This window comes from Camelus bactrianus, chromosome 20, assembly GCF_048773025.1.
Source record: "Camelus bactrianus isolate YW-2024 breed Bactrian camel chromosome 20, ASM4877302v1, whole genome shotgun sequence".
Lineage (NCBI taxonomy): Eukaryota > Metazoa > Chordata > Mammalia > Artiodactyla > Camelidae > Camelus > Camelus bactrianus.
Genome location: NC_133558.1, coordinates 17,748,196 through 17,769,808, shown reverse-complemented (window position 1 = coordinate 17,769,808; position 21,613 = coordinate 17,748,196). Strand labels below are relative to the sequence as shown.

Sequence of the window (21,613 nt, the reverse complement as noted above, 5' to 3'; positions counted from 1 at the left end):
CTGTCCTGGTGGAACATATGTGCTCTCAAGTTTGGGATAATCTTTACGGCTAGGAAAAGGTCTCCAAATTACTTAATTCAATTCACCCTCTTGGGGTGAAGTGGGAAGTCATGTGATAAGATCTGCAACCAGTCAGACTCCTTGTGTCACTGTGGAGGGAGGTGGAGGAGAGTATTTTTAAGTGAAAATTGCTGTTTACTTCCTACCTACCTCACTCACAACAATCTGGTTTTTCCTGTAGTTGTTCTGCAGATTTCTAGTTTCTGAGCTTCATCATCACTCATCCTTTTCCGGGCCCAGACAGTTGGATCATCTGAGGATGCCAGGGGTTTTTTTGGGGGTTTTTTTTTTGTTTGTTTGTTTTTTTCTCAGTTGATAAATGCTCGTGGTTGTTGGTTCATCAGGGTGAAATTAAGTTGGGGGGGAATACTAAGGGTGATGCTGTTTTCAGAAATTAGTATTTTGTTTTTCCCCCAAACCGGAGCTTTAATTAAGTAGGAACCCCATTCAAGTTCCCACTTTAGATTTTCTCTAATGGAGTTCAAATTTACTTAGTGATTTCCGAGCATGTTCCAGGGGATCCCCGAAGAATGATGATCATAAAAGCAAAGTGAGAAGGAGGATGACAGGAAATATTCTTTGAGATCAGCCTGTAAGACAAGGTGGGGATAAAGAGTTAGAAAATCTAACCTGCTGCAGCACAACAGATTCAGTAGGTAATTGCTTGACGTTGCTTGCTTCTACTTCTAAAACCGCTGAGCAGACTGGTAAGAAGAAATGCTACAGGACAAATTCAAACACATAGAAGATGGTAGACAGGAAAGTGAAGCAGGAAAGGGTCTTTTTCTAGGGATGCTGTCTCAGATTGGGAAAATGATGCTCCAGGTGAGGATCGAACTCACAACCTCGGCATCACTCGCACACATACTGCCATATAAGTACCGCGCGCTAACCGATTGCGCCACTGGAGCTCCGGTGTTTGGCTTCCGGTGACTCATTACACGGCCTATGCGGGAACATCCAACGTCTTTCCTCCGGTTGCAGTGGTCCAAGTGCTTTCATCTCTTTCAGAGTCCCGCAACTGCATCTTGCACACAAAGGGGTGCTGGATTCAGCTGCCGCCCCCCTGCACCCGACCATCAGTGCTGAAGGTGCGGAGGATGCTCTGCTTGCGGAAAAGTGGGCGGATATTTCAAGGCGACCAGGAAACTTGTGGGCACTCCTGAGACAACGACTGCCTTGGGCGTTCCCAGGCGGTCGTTCAGTGGGTCGAGGGGCGCGGACGAGCCTTCTGCTGTTGCGTGGTTCCCAGACCCCTCCATTTGCCTCTCTCTGGGACGCTTTTCCTCAGGGAGTTGGAAGGAGGCTTGCTGTCTGCGCCTGGGAGTGGGTGTAAGTGGGAGAACCACGAAGCCATTGCAAATTATCTCAGAGTGCCTGAGCATCCAGAATTCCTCTGGGCTTCCAGCACACATTTACTTAGTGCTCTTTAGTTTGATGGTAATCTTTTACGCGTTAATGCACAACCTACTTTCAAAATATACCTCTTACTGAATGTCTTTGAACTTTTTAAATGTAATTCTGGATAACTTAAGGGAACAGTATTTGAGTCTATCTTTGGCACTTGTATCATTGACCAGCTGTGGCCCAGCTGACTTTTAAATATTCTGAATCCAAGCATATTTGAAATATAGTTTCAAATATGTACAATAACTCATTCTAGCCTGTGTGCTGCTAGATTTTAAATTTGGACAAGAATACGAACTACTTAGTACACAAATTTTTATACTGCCCTAAGATAATTTAAGACGCTTAGTCTCATTTTAGTTACTTCTTTAAGTTACTCCGTTTTCTTAGTGAGATAATAGGTATCTCCATGGAGCAATGCTTAATGTCAAATATTAGTATGATGTTTGAAAACGGAGCAAAGGATTCAAATTTACAATAATAGTTACAATGGTGATTTAAAGTAGAATTTGTAAAGAACCTCTCTTTTTAAAAGTACTTTTACATTTATTTTCTTAATCTAGTTCTATAGCAATCCTACAGGTGTAGATTTTTTTATTGAAATTATATATATATATGCTATTCTTTGATCACTTACTGTTATTAATAAAATAAGTGTAAATAAACAAAACAGTCAGTCTCTTGCAGAGTTTATATCTGAGAGACCCAGAAAAGTCATCCAATTTAAAAGAAATGTATCTGTGAGCACAACTGAATGTGCTAGAGAGTGGGTACCATTTTCAGTCATATGAGCAGAATGTTTACAAAAGAAAAATCAATTACTCTTTAGGTGACTGAGGTGTCAGTTTTGTATTTTTAAACTTACTATTTACTGACATTTTCAAACATATAGAAGTTGACAGAGTTAGATAATGAACTCCCAAGTAATCAATCTTATAGTCATCAACATTTTACCAATCATGTTTCCTCTGTCTTTCCACTACTGTTTTTTGGTGAGGGATGGGGGTTGGGGGTGGCAGTGGGAGTATTTTAAAGTAAAACCTAGACGTATCATTTTACCCTAACTTCTTCAGTTCGTATGTCTTAGAGGTAAGAACTCTTTATTTTGTTTTACCTTTTTTTCCTTTCCTTTTCCTTATATGAATGCAATTTCATTATCACATTCAGCAAATTTAGCAGTATTACCTTACTATAAGAAGTGGCTTGGCCAAAAACTAAGTGGCAAAACTAGGATTTGAATCCAGATTCCCTGGCTCCAGCTTCTCCTACTTGATTCCTTTTCCAAAGCATTTCAAACAAAGAACAGTTGTCTATAGGGGGATGTGCCTTGAAGTGGATGTGGAGTCATCATGTTTTTAATGTGTAGACTAAGACACTGTATGTAAGGGAGAGAGTAAGTGACCAATGTTGATAGCGAGCAAAATATACTTATAGTTTGCCTTTATTCTTTTTTGATATTAGCAGAGATCTATTTGCCCTTCCTCCCCTTTTTTTCACTGTTAATGACCTCAGCTTACATTTTCTCATTTCTTCTTTTAATATTTCTGTTTCAGCTTTCATCTTTTGTTTACATTTTTTTTCCCTATAACACCTTTTAACACTGAGGCCCATCCTAGCCTTCTCTTCAAGAGTAGAACCTAGTGGTCCCTTCCTGGGGACAGATCTACTTTGTTTTCCTGGGTCAGGTCAGGAGAAAATACAGTGCTCTTCTCAATGGTGCCCCCACCAACCTTGAAACTTAAAGATATTGTCCTGGAATATTTACTCTTCCTAAGTCTCAGGGCTGGATTTCCGTGTGCACATGATTGTCAAAAGCAATCTTTCCCTTGTTGAATTACCTCTGATTTCATGAATACCCCTTCTTTTTCCAACCAATAGCATCATCATGCTATCCTCTTTTAATAGTTTAACTGATTGACACATAAATCTATAGTGCTATTCTGTAAATGTATTACTATTGTACATTTTTTTCTTTTCTTTTTTTTAATTGAAGTATAGTCAGTTTACATGTTGTGTCAATTTCTGGTGTACAGCACAATGCTTCAGTCATACATGAATATACATATATTCATTTTCATATTCTTTTTCACCATAAGCTACTACAAGACATTGAATATAGTTCCCTGTGTTATAAAAGTATACATTTGTTTATCTATTTTATATATACCAGACTATTGTACATTTAAACATCCTAGTTAATCCTAGAAATATGTTGGTATAGTGCACACCCAACAAAAAAAAGTCAATTGAAGGAAACTCACAGTCCTATTCTGTCCTATGGATGATCCTTTTGTTCCTGGATTAGTCATTCATTCTACAAATATGTATTTGGTACCTGCCTTGTACCAGACAATATTTTAGGTGTTCAGAATACATCAGTGAATAGAATAGACAAATAGAATCCCTTTCCTCCCAGAGTTTACATTTTAAAAACTTTTAAACAGAGGTTCTCAGCAACCCTCTGCTTTTTCATCTCATTATTTTCATTTATTCATTTATTTGTTAATTCCTTCATCAACAAATATGCAGAGTGTTCATCACTGCCAAACAGTGTGTTAGACAATCAGATTGTGATCAGAAGGCATTACATATCTTAATATCATTCTGGTAAAAGGTACGAAGGGTGTAATATGAACCACTATACCCTTAACACAAAACTAGTTTCCACTGATATCTTCCCAGTTATTTCTCTGATTATCCCATGTTCTCTTTCAGGTGTGCTTCAATCTTGTACAGAAATATGGTACCCCTGCTTATTCAGTATTAGAAGTTAGAACTAAGGGCATAAGCCATAACTTTTGAGGCATACATGTGCCAAAGAAAACAAAAGAAGAGGTTGGGAGATGACATATTTTTTAAAAACCGGGTCAGCAGAATAGGATCTCACATTTTTGTTGGGAAGTAGAGTTCACATACTTATGATGTCACTAAATGTTTCTGCCAATGAGGAGACAGGAAGGGACCACAAAGTTCTACTCTTGAAAGGAAGGCTAGGATGGGCCTCAGTGTTAAAAGGTGCCATAGAAAACAAAGTGTAATCAAAAGATGAAAGCTGAAATAGAAGTAATAAAAGAAGAAATAAGAGAAAAAGTAAGCTGGGATCAATAAAAGTAAGAGAAGAGGGGAAACGGGCTGGGATTTGAGGGGACTGATCATGAGGGGGAATGTCGAGGCTGCAGAGCATCAGAAAAAGTGTTTACTTCTCCTGACATCGCTAGGGAATGTATTCGGTGTATGCTGTTTTATTCTTCTTCTTTTCTGTTAACAGATATTCACGGAGGTCTTTCTACTTGTAAAGGACTATGGTAAATGTGGTGGAAGGTTAAGAAGTCAGGGCTATTGCCCTCCAGGACCTTCTAGTGTTTGATGATGAAACAAGATGCCCAGACACCCAGTAAAAGCATAGTAACAATACAAGACTGTGGATGGTCATATACAAGTGGTTCAGACAAGATGTACAGGTCAAGGAGAAAGATTACAATTCTTCCTGGTTAGGGACACAGGGCCAGTCTATGACCAGGAGAGGATTTGAGGAGGGAGAACTATGCAAGCTGAGTATAAAAAAAACGGCAAAAATGTTGGACTTGTATGGGTATTTAGAATGAGGAGAAATTTCAAAGGAATTGAGGAAATCTAATTTGCTTCCTCCCCCGCCTTTTTTTTTTTTTTTCCAGTCAGCACCCTTTTGTGTGAATGTAGGATAGTTAAACCATATCGCATTCTTATCTTCATCTGCGCTTTCACTGGTTCTGCCCTTCTGTGGTGGGCCTTCAGTCTGTCCACCTGGCTGAGGATAGAAATCCCAGGCAGTTCCCAATTCCTGTTCAGTGCTCTCTTCTCAATATGCAGTGGTGAGATCAAATGTTGGATTCCGCTATCAAAATCAAGTAAGTTCTGGCCCTAAAGGTAGGACCTTCATCCAACCCTGTCCCTTCTGGGGATTTTCAGCCTTGTTTTCTGCCCCAGTGTACCTGAAGGAAGCAATTATACTCCCGTTAGTAACAGTGGCTCATTTCGGAATGAGTCAGGGGACCAGAACTCTCTAAGGATACCAGCCCATCTAGAGTCACTATTCTACATCTTTTTGCAGCTTATTTCTCCTTCAGTCCTTAAGTTTCCTACCAGTTGCCATTGGTTCCTACCTTAAAGTCTCTGCTCTGTTTCTCTAGTATGCTGGGGATTCAGATCCAGAAGGATGGGGCACCCTAGAGGGAGCTGCTCACCTTTCTCCCTTCTCCCTCCCCAATTCAGACTACTACATATTTGGCCGAATTTTCATGATCAACGTCCTTCTTCTCTCCTTCTTCCTGAGCTTTATACTCCTGGCTTTCCCTGATGCCCTTCCTGATACCCGGAAACAGTATTTTGTCTTCACGATCACCTTCTTCATCATAAGTAAGGGATGAAAGAAAGATGATTCTTTCAATTGTTCTGTTCTGGGCTGGGGTGGTGGTCCACTGGGCATGGCCTCCTAGAAATTGTTCAGGGACTGCTAAGGAAAAAGGTAATACAATGGCAATAGAAGGAAGGAAATAGAATATGGGGAGTTTAAATGACAATTTAAGGTCTTGGGAATTAGCCCTAAGGCCATAGACTAAACTAATCAGATGAATTGTTGCCCACCCCCAACTTTTTTTTCTGAGTAACAGGTATTTGTGTGTTCCTTGCATTACTGATGCACTCTGTGCTGTTTTGAAAGTAACTTTCACAAGGAAGTGAAAATCACCTTTCTCTACCCCCTCTTTCATCATTTTATTCAGCACCACACTGTTTTTCTTATCTGGTGAGTGTTCTTGGGGCTTTGTGAGTTTGGGGGGTAGGTCCTGAACTCAGAACAATTACATTTGTGGGTTTCAAATATTTCCCTTGAGTACTGTGATTTTTAGGACATGGATTTGGTGCAATGATATCTCATTTGCTCATTGCAGCTGCTCCTACTCTACAATGCTAGAATTTTGCCTTTATAGAAGACACAGAATCCATTTCTCTTGTACATACTATAAGAACCATGTCTTAGAGATGGAGAGAGAAATTGTAAGAGATTTTGTAGGGCAAAAGATGGTTGGGCTAAAGAATGGGGTTGACAGAGTAATATGCACTTTAAGTTCCTAGAACATACTTTCACTTGTCAAGCCTGTTTAAAAACTGTACATTTCTTAAAAAATATCAAATGTTGTTGTCATCCTCATCTTCAACATCATCATTCTTTCCTCAGGAATTCTCTGCTTCTTCAGCTCCCATCATTGTTGGCATCAGTTTGTCCTACTGCAACCAATCCAAGTGAAACCTATGCAAATATCAGTGGCCAGTGGGAACTCAGTAATGGTCGCAGGAAGGACACCGAGTAGAGATGGCTTGCCTACCCTCTGTGTTGATAAGAAGGCTAACTTTAGTAGAAACATAGTGTCTAGCCTGTAATTCAAGACTTTGCAGCTATATACACACCTGTTTACTGTGTAAGACTAGAAACAGTTGGCTTGTTACTAATCATTGTTCAGATATGGATTAGGATTCCAGGAATTTCTGTTTCACAAGAAAGAAGACACAGTTGGAGTGTGGGGAGGATTGAGTATGTTTGGCTCCTGGGGACTTGGAATGAAAAAACTTCTTCTCATCTTGAATATTCTCTAGGCACCCACTTCCCAACTCTCTCACTGGTATTCCTCGACTCCTGGCAGTAGTTTTTCAACAGTAACAAAACTCTTTCTCCACCTAGGAAGCCTGAGTTTTCTGCTTTCTCAGAATTTCATAAGTGGAATCTTTTCACTACTGTATTTTTCAGGTCTGTTTTTGTTGCAGGTAACAAAACCTTATCCAAACTACCTTAAAAAAACAACACAGAAGTGAATTCACTTTTATGGGAAAGATGCAGGGGTAGCTCTTACACTCAGAGACAGTTCTGGTAGAATCAAGGCTACATGAGAGATTTGGGGACAGGAATCTGGAGCTCATTTCCTTCAGGATTTTTTTTAAATATTCAGTAAAGGTTAATGGAATTTCCTGATCCATTAATATAAGCACTATGCTAAATTCCTCTTGCTCATCGCTTTTAATGAATAATCAAAGCCTGTCCTTTCCACCTCAACCAGACCTTTGCTCCCCTCTCTGCTCCCTCCTCACACCTAGTCATCCAGACCAGTCATCCCTGCCCAGATTATGTGGCTTCTCTCCCACTGTGGTCTACCTCTACAAGGCTACCTAACTCAATCTTCCTAAAAAACACAGCTGAGAATGTTCTCCTTAAAAGCCTATTTTGCCTTCTTCTTGCCTTCAGGATAAATTCCTTATCTTGGTAAATAAAGTTATTTACAACTTGGCACCAATCTTTCAAAATGTTTTAATTTGTATTGCAATGCAAGTCATGCATGTGAAAAGTATTAAAATGTATATGAACATTTGGAAGGATAAGAAATGAACCACCATATCTAGGAAAAAAAATATTGCCAATATATTAGAAGCCCCTAGTGTGTGCCCATCAACCTGATGCTTACAGGCATTTTTCTCACTCATCTCTTTATTCATGCATGCAGACTTTCAATGTAAAATTAATCATTATAGATACCAAGGGTGTTCGCCTCAAGGGACATAAAATTGAGTGGGGAATACCGCTGAGTGAACAGTTTTTTACAACACAGTGCAATAAATGCCAAAGTCCAAAGTTGTAGGGTGTGCTCTGCACCTTAGGAGTACAGGAAAGAACACTATCTAAACTGGGGAAGAATTAATAACTCTATTAGGTTTGCAAGTATTTCCATTATTCCATTTGTGTGCTCTGGTCCCTGTTTCCAGGCTTCCTTCCATTCTCAAAAGCAAAAACCTAAAAATCTCCATCATTTGCTATTTCCAGGTCCCTCACCAAGAGGTCAAGGACCTGAGGCTGGGAGGTTATTACTATAATGAGGCTTCAAAGTAGACTGCCAATCTTTAATAGTCTATCATCTGGGAAGGTAGAAAGCAGATAAATCGGAAGAAGGCCAAGTGCACATCTAGAAATTCGACAGTATGAATTTGCAAAAACCTCATAAAGGCTAATTAATAATAATTTAAAAGATACTACTTATAGTTGGGCCAGTGGTGCAATGGATAACACGTCTGACTACGGATCAGAAGATTCCAGGTTCAACTCCTGGCTGGCTCGGGCTGCTCCTTTTGGGTGCCTGGTTTTTGAGGGGATGGGATGATGCTCCGTGTTATTTACAATCCACATGAAAATAATTGTCAATCTAATATTTTGTGTATGGCAAAAAATCCTTCAGGTATAAATATGAAATAAATAAACCATGTTCCAAATGTGTGATTACTGTAAGAAACTCACTTTAAATATAATGACTTAGGTAGAGGAAATGTAAAAGATTAGAGAAAAGTAAACCACAGAAGCCCCAAGGGTTAACAAAAAAAAAGAGACTGAAGTGGATATATTATTATCAAAGTGGATTTCAAAGCAAAGAAAATGTCTAGATATAAAGAGAGATGTTATACAATTTAAAGAGTCTATTCACCAAAGAGATGTAATTATTCTAAATATATACAACCCTGGACTCAGAGCTTCAAACTCATAAACAAAAGCTGATACAATTGAAAAGAAAAATAGAAAAATCCACAATTATCATTACAGTTGTCAACACCTCTCTCATTGAGAGATCTAGTAGATAACAAACACATTGAAGAAATAAGCTACACCATCCATCAATGGATCTAACTGACCTTATAAAGAAAAATTACATGTAGGTAGAAAGAAGGGCCAAAGAGTTGAGAGAAAAGCAAGATCATATCAAAACTAAGAAATCAAGAGTGGTCAGAGTGAAGCAGAAGGACATTATGAAAGCAGGTATTTTAGAAAGTTATTTAGCTGTAAATGCTAGAGAGACTGAAAGTGGTGAAACTGGAAGTGGATCATCCTTATCCATATCTATCCTTCCAGCTCCAGAGGTCTGGGTGGTCAGATTCCTTCTGAATCACCTGAGCCTACTGCAGTGCCTGGTACAGAGCTTCCCCTCAATGAATATATACTGAATGAATGGAAAAGAAGTGATAGATTCAAAAGATTGTCATAGGAATAATGTTCAACATTTGGCAAATCATTGGATATGGGTTTGAAGAAGAATGAGTCAAAGTTGACTTGAAAGTCTAAGCCTAAAAGGCCAGCATAGAGGAGACTGCGAATTACATAGTTGGTGTGTGGATGAATGTGCTACTGTGGAGAAGAACAGATAGGATAGTGAGGTCACGAGTTGGAGCAGAAAAAAAAAAATCACAATTTGGAACCTAATAATCTGGTTCTCACTTCAGGCTTTGCCACTCAGCAGCCCAAGGATCTTAAGAACATAACTTATCTGAACTGCCATTATATCTGGAAAGTGCAAATTATTGAAGCGGAGCAGACCCTACAGGGTCTTCCTGGAGACAGACACGCCCCTCCCACCTCCCCTGTCCCTCACCTGCCTCTTGTTTGTAGAAAAGCTTTAGTTTCCTAGATCTTCCCTGAGTTCAAAGATGAAATTTAAGCATAGAAGTGAGAAAATGCAGAAACAAAGGAGAGCACTCAAGCAAGACAAAATAATAATAACCATAAAATAAAGTCAAGAGCATTTAGTTCCGTCTCAAGGGCTATGGGTAATATTCTGAGACGTATCCTTGAGTTACTTTGCAGATACTAAAACCCCCACCAGATGGAAAAAGTTGACTGCATGCTAACCAACAGCATATAGATCTCAGACTGGTTGGAGCCGGGAAACTGATAACTGAGTTTCCCAAAATACCACCCTGTTACTTCACCATCAACCAATCAGAGAATTGTTGATTACATACCCTATGACACTTTCCCTTACACTGTCTTTACAAATCCTTCCCTGAAAGCCTTCAGGGAGTTTGGGTCTTTTGAGGCAGTTCTCCTTGCTTGGTGCCCTTCAATAAATGCTGTACTTTCCTTCACCACAACCTGATGTTAGCAGACTAGCTTTGCTGCACTGGGTCCAGGATCCTCAAGTTCAATTTGGTAACAATATAATAAATAGCTTCATTGCTGCAATTCAATTAGAATCTCCATAAATCTCCATAAATCTCTTAGATAATTAATGGCACCTAAGGCAGCAAAAAATAGGGAGACTTTTTATTAAGTTTAGTTTATGTTTTTGTAGGGAGAATGTCTCCAATCATGTAGATACAAGTGGAGATGTAGAGTAAAACAGAGAAGTACAGACAGTAGACAAATTTGAGGACTCTTGATTCACTCAGTTGGTAAACTAATAATAATCAGGCTCTTCCTATATTTTTTTCAATAAAGGAGATCGTGAAAGGTGTAAGATCAACTAAGTTCTCTGGGGGCAGGAAAAATCACATCATTGGAACACAAGACCAGCAAAACACAGACACAATGAATTGTCCCTTGTCCCTAAGTCCAGATGGTCCTATCTTTGGATGAATACCAAAGAGGTGTGGACTCCACCTTTCATGGGTGTGCAATCATACCCGTGCAGAATTAGTTTAAACGGAGCAATTGTCAAGTAGCTTTGATTGTGTTATTTAAAAACTGGAAACTGATAAAGTAGATTTGCTCAGAAAATACTATTTTGTATTTTACTTTCAATGTATACAGTTGAGGCACATCAATGCCTTTGTGGGCCATCTGCCTTCTTGGCGCAGCAGGCAGCGCGTCAGTCTCATAATCTGAAGGTCCTGAGTTCGAGCCTCAGAGAGGGCAGGTATTTTTCAAGTCTCTTCACAGCCTACCTGGCAGGACACCAATTCATAGGAATAAAATAGGTCATCTCCCCTGGAAAAACCCAACACAAAGGGAAATTAGCAAATGCTGCCAGATAAGCATGTGATAAGAGTTCCAATATTCAATATTCGCTCAGGAGAGTGAAATCAGTATTCCAGTTTGTTGCGTTTCTCAGTGGTTTAAGTGAAATGGACAAGAAATTCAGATTACACTAGCAAACAAAAGCTGTATCATAGTTTTGGTCTTCCTTTCCTTCCGGTGGAAGAAGCAGGGGAAACTTCTCTTTCAAATTTGTGCTCTGAAGGTCACTCAACTGCAGTTAAGGGATGCAAATCTTTTATCCTTTTAATCATGCAACAAATATTTCTTGTTAATGCACTGTTCTGGGTGCAATTGGAAATATGGGGCTTTCTCACACGTTGTGTGTTTATCTATAAAAATAAAGTTGTGATTGTTATGAGATTATGGAAATATGCACTTAGGAAGAGGAGGTAGAGTAGCTCTGTAGAACTCACATCTGCACCATGTTCTAGAAATTGTACTAAACGTTTATTAATTTTATGCTTGTCACTTGATTTAGCCTTGTAGCTCACCCAAATATCATTACTCCTATTTTAAAGATGAAATTGAATTTCAGAGGAGTTGCATAATTTTTCTCAGGTGTAATAGCTCTAAGGAGAAAAACCAGACATGAAAATCTGTTTGTTTTTTTTTCTATATTAAAAGATGTGAACTTCTCTTTTAATCTAAGATATAGTCTCACCATCAGTTTTTCTCCATACCAGATCCTTCCTTCATACATTCATAGAATAAATATGTTAAAATGAATGGATTTATTCTTTCATTCATCAGACATTAATTCAGAATCACTTCTGTGTCTACAATTCAAGTTCAGATCTTCTAAGTGTCCTTGACTTCTTCGCCTTCAAACCTCTACATCCAGAATCTTGACACATACTTAAATACCGTAGATCCTTCCTGAACAACTGTCCAGAATCTTTCTCTTTTTTCTCATTCATCTATGCTTTTATCCGTTCTACAAAGTTTATGGAGGATGTATTCTGCGCCAGACAGTGTACTGGGCTGGGGATGAGAAAGACTCATGCTACTGCTAATCTCAGGAGCTAAAAGAATGAACCTCAATCCTTTAATATCTTATAATTCCTTTTCCTTTCCCTCCAATTTTAGTTTTTCAATTTCCAATCTATTTGAAATTCAAAATTAAAAATCTTTCATAAATTAAGTCTATTATGAAAACCATCTGCCCAGAATTTTTTCAAAGGTTCTTAAGCCTCCACATTGCTCTCCCCAATGTATCTTCACGTGTCCAGGCTTTTCAATCACTGTTTCCTTCCATGTTTATTTTACACGCATATACGCATACACGCACATAAACCCATTCCAATTAAACAGATGTATTTCTGAACACAGGAATTCCTACCTTCAATCCTGTTTCTTCCATCCTATTTTCACTCTTAATCTGCACCTTCCAATGTTCATGTATTTTTCCTTCACTCTGATATGATCTCGCCTCTTATTGCCGATGGCTTTTGGATGTAATTATATATTTGCTCCTGCATATAGTGTAAATACGTAGCCTTTTAAGACCCACCTCAGTGAGAGTCCAATAAATGCTCAGGATTAAGTTAAAAGGGGCACAGGGTGTGGGTTTCCGTAGTGTAGTGGTCATCACGCTTGCCTAACACGCAAGAGGTCCTCGGTTCGAAACCGAGCGGAAACATCTCGAGTTCTTTTGTCTACCTACCATCCGGGAAAAATTAGCCCACCACTCCGCAAAAAGGAGCAAATGATCATCCCGCTTCTATTAGTTTGTTGGTTTGGTTTCATTTTTAAGAAACAGATAATTATCTTGAAATAGTCTTGTCACATTAACCAACTGTTCTGGATGAGTCCTCCCAATTGGGATGTGTTCTCTTCCGCCCCGGAAAATGAGAAATGTGAACTTTTGCAGCCATACTTTTCTCACGGAGACATTTTCCTTTCCTTAGCACATAAATGAGTACCAACACTGCTCTTGCCTCAGAGCATCTTGTAGAAGATGTGCCCTTAGTCCAGTCCTGCTTTCGCACTGATAGCCTCAACATTTCCCTGAAATTCGGGCCACCCAGAAGAGTGAAAAAATGTAAGAGACAGTACTCTAAAAAACTGGAGGAAAAGAGGAAAAAAGTGGGAGTGGGGAATTAGCTCAAGTGGTAGAGCGCTCGCTTAGCATGTGAGAGGTAGTGGGATCGATACCCACATTCTCCAGCTTTTACTCCTTCAATTATGAAGCTCTCCTTGACAATTTCAGGTGTTCCAGCCAGTAGAAAGGAACAAGAAAATTAGACACTTTGGACCTTTCTCTAGGCAAAGACAAGACAGGATATCGTTGGCTCGACTGCCCTTCGTTACGTACGTCTATGATCAACCTATAATTACTTTTCTGTTACTTCAGAAGAGCTGTCATCCCAAGGGACATGCCCAATTGCTCTTTTCATTCTTAAGAAACTCACTTCAAATGTAGTTATATGTGAGATTAAATGTTATAAATAATATTAGTGGTTATGTAGGAGGTTGAAAGTAAAGAAGGGCAAAAAAGACAACACATAAGCATTAATCAGAAAAAAAAAGCTGAAGTGAGTGTATTAATATTAGATGAATTTAATATCTGGACTTCAAATTTCCAGATATTAAGTGATAAGTTATATAATTATAAGGTGTCAGTTCACCAACAAAATAACTATATGAAGTTTTTAATGCCCTTGACCACTGAAATTCAAAACTCATAAGCTATAGGTGATAAGTCTAAAAAGAAAAATAGAAAAATCCAGTTATCATTGTAGAAGATAGATCTAATAGATAACAAATCAATAAACACATTAAAGAAATAAGCTACACCATCCACCAATGGATCTAACTGACCTTATAAAGAAAAATTACATGTATGTAAAAAGAAGGACCAAAGAGTTGAGAGAAAAAAACGACCATATCAAAACTAAGAAACCAAGAATGGTCAGAGTGAAGCAGAAGGACATTATGAAAACAGATATTTTAGAAAGTTATTCAGCTGTAAAAGCTAGAGAGACTGAAAGTGGTGAAACCAGAAGTGGATCATCCTTGTCCATATCTATCCTTCCAGCTCCAGAGGTCTGGGTGGTCAGGTTCCTTCTGAATCACCTGAGCCTACACAATGCCTGGCACAGAGCAGCTCCCCAGTGAAAATGTACTGAATGAATGGAAAGGAAGTGATAGATTTAAGAGAGCTTCACAAGACTGATGCTCAGTATTCAGCAAGACAGTAGATGTGGGTTTTGAAGGAGGAGAACAAGCCAAAGTTGACTTGGAAGTCTAAGTCCAAAAAGCCAAACAAAAAGGGTTGAGAATTAAATACAGTATGGATGACCCGGCTACTGTGAAGAAAAGCAGGCAGAGAGATCAAGAGCTGTAGCAGAGAAAGAGCTCACAATCTGGAATCTGAAAATCTGTTTCTCAGTTTATGTTTTGCTGCTTTGCAGCTCTGGGACCTTAGAACATTACTTAACTTCTCTGAGCCTCCATTATATCTGAAAAGTGCAAACTGTTGATACATACTTTTGTTGCCGAAATTCTATTGTAGTATATGAAATAATCTCCATAAATCTCTTAGTATAATTATAAGACTAAAACAAAGATTTTTTAAAAATTAAATTCATTTTGTGTTTTTTGTAGGGATAATGTCTCCAATCCTGTAGATGCCCATGGAGATGTAGAATTAAGACAGAGAATTATGAACTGTAGACAGATTTGAGGAGTATTCATTCACTCATTCAGCCAATGAACTAATGTTAAATGGGCACCTCCTAAGCTTCTTTCGAACATAGGGTACCAAGGAAAGTACTGAGATCTCTGAGGGAGGGAAGAGGCTGATCATTGGAACACAAGAAGAGAAGGGAGCAGCAAAAGACCAGTACAATACCCAGATACTGCTGGCCAGAGGGTCCAGTTTCTGGATGAATACTGAAAAGGTGTGGACTCCACCATTCCTGGATGTGGAATCTTTCAGTTGCAACAATGGTTTAAATGGAATGATTTTCAAGCCGCTCAATTACATTTTTTGAAAGGTAGTAACAACTGATATACATACCTTGAAAATACTATTTCATATTTTAGTCTCAATGAGTACAAGGGGACCTTATCTGCCCTCTTAGCGCAGCAGGCAGCGCGTCAGTCTCATAATCTGAAGGTCCTGAGTTCGAACCTCAGAGAGGGCAGGCTTTTTCTCACATTTGCCTGATGGAAAGCCAAATTCATAAAAAGAAAACTTACATCATCTGCCCTGATAAAAACCAACACAAGGGAAAATTAGCAAATGCTGCCAGATATGCATTTGAAAAATGTTCCAATATTCAATATTCACTCAGGAGGGTGAGATCAGTTTTCTGTTTTGTTGCCCTTCTCAGTAGTTTGGGTGAAATTGTCAAGAAATTCAGATTATACCAGAAAACAAAGCCTATACCATATTTTTGTCTTCTCCATCTGATGGAGGAAGCAGGGGAAATTTCTCTCCCAAATCTGTGCCTAAAGTTCACCCAACTGCAGCTGAGGGGTGGGAAGCATAAATTCATTTATTCTTTTCATCATGCAACAAATATCTCTTGTCAGTGGACTCTTCTGGGTACAGTGATTCAAGAGTGAATAATACCCTCAAATTCCCTTCCTCATGGAGCTACATCCCAGCTGTGAAGGGTGGGAGAACAGACAAGAAGCAAATGAGCAATATGCACAATACGCTAGACGAGGAGCTGTCTGCTGTGGGGTAATCATTAGGCGGTGAAGGGAGACGGGAGAGTGGAGGTGACATGTTCAGCTTTCAGCAGAAGAGTCAGAAAAGTTATCACTTTGAAGATACCTTTATTTTCTCCTTCTTTTATGCTTACTAAACTACTTGTGTCCAGAATTTTTCTAACACAGCTCATTTTCAGTCTTCAAGGAATATTCCCTGTCTATAGACAAGGAAGGAAAACCTGGAAAAAGCTGTAGAGGGGGTGAATGTGATCTGTACTGGACTGTGCTGGCCTTTCCTTCACAACATTCAGCATTTTTGGCTAGTTGGAAGGTGGACTTCCCATCACTGGTTTCTGGACAAAGAGATCCTGATAAAAAGAAAGCCTCTCCACTATTTTATGATTGAATTTTATGGGGTAATTGGCCTGAGGAAAGAGGGAAGGCTGTTGAGGGAGACCTAGAGAGACAAGGTGTACAACAGAATTTGTGGGTCTGAGATTTGAATAACCTGGGTCTGTAAGGGGATCAGAAAGACCTAGAATTTCAAAAAAGAAGAAGGAGAAAGAGAGGAAGAAGAAGAGGAAGAAGGAGAAGTGAAACCAAGCGAATTCTTAGAGAAAACTCAAGAAAGAAGAATAGAAGGATTTGGGACAGTTCTTCCTTAAGGAGGATCCTTACCCATTTGTCCCAATCTAACTATCACAGTACCTGTAAGGACAGTCCAAATCAACACCTTAAGAAATATATCTGCCAAACAATGAAACAATCAGGTGGTATTTAATTTCCAACAAACAACTGAAGATAGAATTTTTCCTCTGTACAGGCAGCTGGAATATGATTAAAAATGGGGGGGGGGGGGAAATACCAGCAGGTAATGCAGGAAATACATTTATCACTGTTAGTGATCTGATTCTAATGAGGTCCAAAAGCAGGAAGAGAAGAGAAAAAGAGCCATGATTCTGCCATGCTGACCTGTAAACAGCCCTTGCAATTTACTTTTCATTGAAAGACTTACCTCTGCTTCAATGTGATCTTAAACATCTACAGACACCAAGAACTCAATGGATGATGCTCTTGGAGACTCTTTGAATGTGTGTTCCTTCAGCGGACTCAACATTTGGTTAGGCCAGTGGCACACAGTCTTGAAATGGGATGGGAAATCTGTTATATTTTGACTCTGTTGTGGGTATTTGGTAACCAGGCTCTGTCTGGGCTAGTTTCCCAGGTGTCCACAGAAGGCCTTTCTTCACCTCTCCACTCCTAATATATCTTTTCATTTTTAGTCTGACTTAATAAGGTGCCTACTTCTTGACAGTCTGTAAATCAAATGTCACTTGGCTACTGAGACCACCTCCCTAGCTAATGTCTCTTATCATGATTTTCAATGTATCACATTAACTTATGCCACCTTTCTCACAAACACTCTGTGTTTTGAAAAGTGTCTTATGAAGTTTTTCTTTTTAAATTGTCTTTCTCTCTTCTAGAATATAAGGATCTTTAGGCTCAAATCATTGTTCTGACCTCACTATATCCTAAATGCCTGGAGTTAAGGCATAAATATGACTTCTGTCTTGAAATGGAAGTAATAGGTAATTAGAGTTAATAGGCAAATTGATATAAATTGATAGTTTAACAAATCATTTTATTACACTTCCAAAGTGCTAATCTCTGCATCTGTGAATTAATTTTGCTCTTTCTTTATGCCTTATTTAATATTTTGAATTGTATTGATGAATGGTAATGTATTTATAATGTATAATTTTAATTTTTCCCGAACAGAATGTTCTACTTTCTAATTAGTGAATAACAGATAAAAACATAAAGGATCACGGGTGTTTCCATTATAATACAGTCACTAATGATAACAGTTTGAAGTTGGGTGAAAACTAGAAAAGAATTAAAAGCATATTTCCTTTTGCTTGTATTTCTTCCAACCATTTTCTTCTACACAAGTTCTTAATTTTCAGTTTCTTTCTCTTCTCCAGCAATGAAGGCCCAAAACATTCCCTCTGTCTCTTCTTCTGGGTGCTGGGATGTAGATAGCTTGAGGATTTGAAGGTTTGTGAGGATTCTTATACCAGATAGACAATAAATCTTTGACATCTCACAGCTTGGAAGCAGGAGGAAGGAAGGGGAGACAGTAGTCATGTTTGAAATGATGACAGTGTAGACAGTGTAGTAGCCTCTTCAGCATAATCAAGTATTTTAAAAATCCTTTATTCTTTGGGGAACCAGTGGCGATATGGTGACATATGTGATTATGAGTGGCAGGATTCCAACTATTTTCCATGATTTTCTTTAAGGGAGTGGAAAGAAGATGATTTCTTATTTACATGTTACCAAAATGACCCCTAGAGGTGGATTTCTGAAGGTTAGTTTGTCCAGAGCTTCCTCACTGAAGATGGGATTATACCACTGCTTTCCCTCAAAAGTCTCAATGAAAGTAGGATCTTTCCTACTGAAAGGCTGAAGAAATCACCATGGTGTTTACAGGGAGATTCCCTCTACCATTTGCTGTCTCTTTGAATGTTTGAGAGAAGGATGGCAACATCTGGGTACTTGGAATACAGGCTAGGAGAGATTAAAAAGGAATGAAAAAATTCTCTTTCAGAACCATGGCTAGAAATTGAGCTAAAATCTTATTAACTTTATGTAAGTTGTTTTTTCTTTTATGGAAGTACTGGGGATTAAACCCAGGACCTCACACATACTAAGAATGCACTCTACTACTGAGCTATATAATCACCTGCTCCCCTGACCCATGCAAGTTGTTTGATTTGGCTTTGCTGCTAATTCAAATATCATTATTCCCATTAGCAAATGAAATTGAAACTAAGAGCTTAACTTTTTTCTGAGGTCACATAGCTACAAGGAGCAAAACCACACACGGAAAGCTGAATATTTTTTTTTTCTATATTAAAAAAAAATGAGCTTTTCCTTTCACATAGCGCATAGTCTCACCATCTTTTTTTTTTTTTTCCATACCAGATCATTCATTTATTCGTTCTTTCATTCATATAACAAAACTTATAAATGAGTGTACTTATCTTTCTTTCATCAAATATTAATTCAAAATCTCTTCTATGTCTACCACCCAGATTCAAGTATTCCTCATGCCTTTGACTCTTTCTGCCTCAAATCTCTACATCCAGTGTCCTGATACATACTTATACTGTAGATTCTTCCTGCACAACCTCTCCAGAGTATTTCTTTCTTCTCATTCACCTATGCCTTCATCCATTCTGTGTTTATGGAGGATATATTCTGTGCCAGTGTACTGGGCTGGAGGTGCAGAAACACTCGTGCTACCGCTAATCTCAGGAGCTGAAAGAATAAACCTCCATCCTTTAATATCTTATAACTTTTTTTCTTTCTCTGCAATTCTAATTTCCCCATTTCCTACTTATTTGGGATTCAAACTTAAAAATCTTTTGCAAAATGTCACCTTGATTACATAAGCCATCTGCGTGGAATTTTTTCAAAGGTTCTTAAGCCTCCCCAGTGGTTTCCCCAGTGTATCTTCCTGTGTCCAGGCCTTTCAGTCACTGGTTCCCGCCATGTCTATTTTATACACACATACAAACACCAATTCTCTCTGTCTCTCTCTCTCTCTCCAAGTGAATAGATATATTTCTGAATACCCTGTGTTCACTCTTCACTTGTACCCCTCAATGTCCGTATTTTTTTTTCCTTCATTGTAATAGGATCTCGCGTCTAATTTCCGATGCCTGGAATTGCCTGGAATATTTTGTATTTTTTTAATTGTTCTATCGTATGGTGTAGGTGTGTAACGTCTCATGACCCACCTCAGTAACAATGAAAAAACATCTCAAAATAGTGTAAACTGCGAGTTTCCGTAGTGTAGTGGTTATCACGCTCGCCTAACACGCGAGAGGTCCTCGGTTCGAAACCGGGCGGAAACAATTGTTTTCTTCCGCCTCTCATCAGACAGAAAAATCAGACCACCGCCTCCCTTAAAAGGAACTAGGGCCTCCATGGCCACCCGACTCAATTTTTATATGCCTAAACTCTGATTACTACATTATGTTTTCAATTTATCATCAGAACAATAGCAGAGAGGGAACTATCTGGGTAAAATGATTGACTATTATGTTTCTCTTGAGTTCTTTGAAGTGTGCTTGATGTTTGAAAGTGAAAAGTATTACATTGTCTGATGGAGTTTTCATTGCATCTGCATGTACTATGTACATAATATAAAAGGGTTATGGTAAAGGGACTAAATGGTAATGAGGTTTCTAAATTCAACTTGAATAGTAATTTACTGATTCTCAGTTTACAGTGAAATCTTAAGGATGTATATGGTAATCACTAAAGCACCTACTAACAATGTTAATTAAGCCCGAAGAAGGTGAGAAAAGGAACAAAGAAGAATAAAAATAAGGGAACAAATTATTAACAAACTACTAAACAGTAAATTTATATGTAATCTTACTAATAATAATATTAAGTACATTATTTAAGCACATCAATTAAAAATTAGAGTTTATCATGACGTATTAAAAATAAATATGTTGACCTTAAAAAACTCAAATCAAATGTACTTATAAGTGAGTGTAAATGTTATAAACAAGATTAAAAGTGATATAGGAAATTGAAACTAAAGAATGGAAAGAGACACTGCACAAGCACTAATCAAAAAAGCTGAAGTGGATATATTAGTAACAGAATAGATTTCAAATTTCCAAGTGATAATTGAGAAGGGACATATTTATAAAATGTCAACTCACCAACAAAATAACTGTCCTAAATGTGTATGCCCCTGACCACTGAGCTTCAAAACTCGTAAACCAAAGCTGATAAGCTGAAAAGAAAAATAGAGAAATCCACAATTATCTCAAATGTCAACACTTCTCTCTCATTAATGTTAAATCTAGTAGTTAACAAATCAACAAACACATTGAAGAAATAAGCAATACCATCCACCAATGGATCTAACTGACCTCGTAAAGCAAAATTGTAATGTAGATAGAAAGAAAGGCCAAAGAGTTGAGAGAAAAGCAAGATCATATCAAAACTAAGAAATCAAGAGTGCTCAGAGTGAAACAGAGGGATGTTATGAAAACAGATATTTTCGAAAGGGTTATTTAGCTGTAAATGCTAGGGAGACCGAAAATGGTGAAACCGGAAGTGGAACATCCTTGTCCATATCTATCCCTCCAGCTCCAGAGGTCTGAGTGGTCAGATTCCTTCTGAATCACCTGAGCCTACTGCAGTGCCTGGCACAGAGCAGCTCCCCAGTGAATAGGTACTGAATGAATGGAAAGGAAGTGATAGATTTAAAAGAGTTTCACAAGAAACATGTTCCATATTTGGCAAGACAGTGGATGTGGGTTTTGAAGGAGGAGAATGAGCCAAAGCTGACTTGGAAGTCTAAGCTAAAAGTCCAGAACAGGGGAGGTTGGAAATTATATAGTTTGTATGTTGATGAATGGGCTACTGCGGAGAAGAACAGGAAGTGAGATCATGAGCCGGAGCTGAAAAAAAGATCACAATCTGAAATCTAATAATCTGTTTATCAATTCATGCTTTGCTGCTTAGCAGCTCTGGGACCTTAGAAATATTACCTAACTTCTCTGAGCCTCCATTATATCTGGGAAGTGAAGATTATGATACATAGTTGTTGCCAAATTTCAATTGTAC

The 21,613-nt window shown here is 38.5% G+C and overlaps 6 non-coding genes across 6 annotated transcripts; 5 read left to right on the top strand and 1 right to left on the bottom strand.

The window, feature by feature from the left end:
- Positions 1-877: 877 nt before the first annotated feature.
- On the bottom strand, positions 878-971 carry TRNAI-UAU (transfer RNA isoleucine (anticodon UAU)). Its single transcript has 2 exons — positions 934-971; positions 878-913 (listed from the first exon to the last, which is right to left on the bottom strand). It is a non-coding gene; the product is annotated as a tRNA-Ile (tRNA).
- Positions 972-8,532: 7,561 nt separating this feature from the next.
- TRNAR-ACG (transfer RNA arginine (anticodon ACG)) lies at positions 8,533-8,605 on the top strand. The gene has a single exon. It is a non-coding gene; the product is annotated as a tRNA-Arg (tRNA).
- Positions 8,606-11,094: 2,489 nt separating this feature from the next.
- On the top strand, positions 11,095-11,167 carry TRNAM-CAU (transfer RNA methionine (anticodon CAU)). The gene has a single exon. It is a non-coding gene; the product is annotated as a tRNA-Met (tRNA).
- A 1,689-nt stretch (positions 11,168-12,856) lies between these two features.
- Positions 12,857-12,929, top strand: TRNAV-AAC (transfer RNA valine (anticodon AAC)). Its single transcript has one exon. It is a non-coding gene; the product is annotated as a tRNA-Val (tRNA).
- A 2,436-nt stretch (positions 12,930-15,365) lies between these two features.
- TRNAM-CAU (transfer RNA methionine (anticodon CAU)) lies at positions 15,366-15,438 on the top strand. Its single transcript has one exon. It is a non-coding gene; the product is annotated as a tRNA-Met (tRNA).
- Positions 15,439-19,802: 4,364 nt separating this feature from the next.
- Positions 19,803-19,875, top strand: TRNAV-AAC (transfer RNA valine (anticodon AAC)). The gene has a single exon. It is a non-coding gene; the product is annotated as a tRNA-Val (tRNA).
- The last annotated feature ends 1,738 nt before the right edge of the window (positions 19,876-21,613 follow it).